The sequence below is a fragment of the Otolemur garnettii genome, unplaced genomic scaffold (genome assembly GCF_000181295.1).
Source record: "Otolemur garnettii isolate 467f Iridium unplaced genomic scaffold, OtoGar3 scaffold00021, whole genome shotgun sequence".
Taxonomy (NCBI): Eukaryota; Metazoa; Chordata; class Mammalia; order Primates; family Galagidae; genus Otolemur; species Otolemur garnettii.
The window spans coordinates 17392940-17396311 of record NW_003852416.1 but is presented as its reverse complement, the minus strand read 5'-3'; positions in this window follow the sequence as shown (position 1 = coordinate 17396311).

The window sequence follows — 3372 nt, the reverse complement described above, 5'->3', positions numbered from 1 at the left end:
CTCTTGGGCTTAGGCAATTCTCTTGCCTCAGCCTTCCAAGTAGCTGGGACTATAGGAGCCTGCCACAACGCCCAGCTAGTTTTTGGTGCAGTTTGGCTGAGGCCAGGTTCAAACCCACCACCCTTGGTATATGGAGCTGGAGCCCTACTCACTGAGACATAGGTGCCACCCTAAAGAAAGCATTTTAAGGACAGCGCCTGTGGCTCAGTGGGTAGGGCACCAGCCCCATATACCAACGGTGGTGGGTTTGAACCTGGCCTGCCCAAACTGAAACAAACAAAAAAATAGCCAGGCATTGTGGCGGGCACCTATAGTCCCAGCTACTCAGGAGGCTGAAGCAGGAGAATCGCCTAAGCCTAGGAGTTGAAGGTTGCTGTGAGCTGTGACGCCACCGATAAAGTGAGACTCTGTCTCTCAGAAAAAAGTAAGAAGGAAAAAAATACTCAACTCAAAAATAGTACAGAACAGCAGCAATCTGTAGCGTAAATATTTACACTTAAATGATGGATAATGCTAACATTTCATGTTTTAGAATATTCTGGCCCAATATTAAAGTATAACAAAAGCTTATCCTGTCCTTATGAATTTATAGAGGATAATTTTATGACAAACACAATGTGTAACACAAATGCTGATTCCAAACCACATTAACTAAGCAAAAATAAATATTGTCACTGGGTACCCTGGCACAGATCTTTTAGTCCCAACTACTAAAGATGCTGAGGTGGAAGAATTACTAGAGCCCAGAAATCCAAATCCAACTCTTAAAAATGCAAGATCCTATCCCTCAAGAAACAAAAACAAGAAAAACTCTGAACCTACACTCCGTCAAGAATGCAGAAAGGCTTATAGTGTCAGCAACAAGAGAGACCTGTGTAGAGAACACTGAAGTCTCACCATCTATGTCCATTAACTCAGGGATAATATAAAGGTCATGAAGGATTCTGCTCCGGAGCTGAATTTGAGTTGTTCTGAAACAGGAGGACAAGAAAGAAGCTAAACCAGATGGAGTAAAATATCCAGATTTTAATCAAAGAAATGGAGAAACAAAGTGGCAAAGATATCCCATTAAAGCAAGTTATTCCATGCAGATACGCTACATACCCACGCCATGCATTTTGGCGCAGAGCAGTAAGGAAGACTGGAATACCTTTTATCTGCCACAGCGCCTTTCTCCAAGCCGTTTGCACTTGCGCGGGTGCATCCTATTGCGCAGGTGCCAACGGCTAGGGGAAAAGAGTTCACGCATCACTAGCGCCAGCCCCACCAACAAGGTCAGCTCCCCTATCAGTTTGCAGAAGAAGATGACTGTATTTGAATAAATGTAGACTGTTGTATTATACTTAATAAAAATAAGACATCCCCTGAAAATAAGCCCTAGTGTGTCTTCTTGAGAAAAAAAAAATATAAGACAGTGCCTTATTTTCAGGGAAACACAGTACCAAGGGTGGTGGGTTGAACTCTGGCCCCAGACAAACTGCAACAAAAAATAGCTGGGCGTTGTGGCAGGCACCTGTGGTCCCAGCTACTCAGGAGGCTGAGGCAAGAGAATCACCTAAGCCCAGGAGTTGGAGGTTGCTGTGAGCTGCGACTCCACGGCACTCTACTGAGGGTGACAAAGTGAGACTCTGTCTCTAAAATAAAAAGGGCAAAAATCCATTCAAAAGTGACTGTCCCAAATGCCTTGTCAAATAAAGCAGAATTACACTGAGGACATCAGATCTCGCGGCAATGTTTCCAATTCTACATTTAAGGGGAGTGGAGGGAGAGAGAGGCCAAGTAAAGACTGGGGCAGTAACAGTAAATCATGTTTACACATGAGATTTATAGTCATGAGTGGAAATAAAGTTCTATTTCCTTGCTCAAGTTTCATACCAGATGCAGTGATCCATAAGGACTTATAACACAGGACAGAGTCTCAAACTATCACTGTAGGTAAAGTGCCGCAGCGTCACAGCTCACAGCAACCTCCAATGCTTGGGCTTAAGCAATTCTCTTGCCTCAGTCTCCCAAGTATAGCTGGGATTACAGGTGCCTGCCAGCTATTTTTTGGTTGTAGTTGTCAAAGTTGTTTGGCAGGCCCAGGCTGGATTCAAACCTGCCAGCTTGGGTGTATGTGGCTGGCACCTTAGCCACTTGAGCTCAGGTGTTAAGCCATGAAAAATAATTCTTTACAGACATAACCTGCCTACCAATACTCGTCTTTAATTCATGTTCTACTTTCAATAAGGCATGAAAGTGAAATAAATCAAAACCAAAAACCTACATTGTCTATAAACCTAAATGTGAAAAGCAAAACCAAAACAAGTTTAGTATGACACACAGATGAACAGCCTTATGAGATCAGGATAGGGAAAGCTTTCTTGCATAAATAACAAAAAAGCAAACCATAAAGGAAAGGATGGATAAATCTGGCCACATTAAAATGTAAAGCTGAGGCCAGGCACAGTGGCTCATGCCTGTAATCCTAGCACTCTAGGAGGCTGAGGCAGGTGGACTGCTTGAGCTCATGAGTTCCAGACCAGCCTGAGCAAGAGCCAGGCCCCGTCTCTAAAATAGCCAGGTATTTGGTGGGTGCCAAATTGCTGTAAGCTATAACACCACAGCATTCTACCAAGGGCAACAAAATGAGATCTTGTCAAAAAAAAAAAATTAAAATTAAAAATAAAAGAAAATAATATAATACAATAAAATAAATTAGGGCCAGGTACAGTGGCTCATGCTATAATCCCAGCACTCTGGGAGGCTGAGGTGGGTGGATTGCTTGAGCTCACAAGTTAAAGACAAGCCTGAGCAAGAGCGAGACCCCGTCTCTAAAAAATAGCCAAGCATTGTGGCATGCACCTGTAGTCCCAGCCACCAGGGAAGCTAAAGGAAGAAGACCACTTAAGCCCAGGACTTTGAGGTTGCTGTGAGCTAGGACGCCATGGTACTAGGCATCCTAGTACCCAGGGGGACAAAGTGTGACTCTGTCTAAATAAATCAATAAATAAATAGATAAATAATAGAATAAAATAAAATATAATAAAATAAAATGTAAAGCTTATTCCTACCAAAAGGAAGAGGACCACTTGAGCCCAGTAATTTGACATTGCTATGAGCTATGACGCTATGGTACTCTACCCAGGGGGAAAAAGTGAGACTCTGTCTCAAAAAATCAATTAATTAATTAGTTAATAATAGAATAAAATAAATAAAATAAAATTTAAAGCTTATTCCTACCAAAAGCATTTAATCTGAATTTAAACACAAGGACAACAATCAGACAAATCCCAACTGAGTGGTATTTCACAAAACAATTGGCCTGGACTCCTCAAATATATCCACATTAAAGAACAAACTAAAATCTGGGGAGTTGTCAATTACATGTCA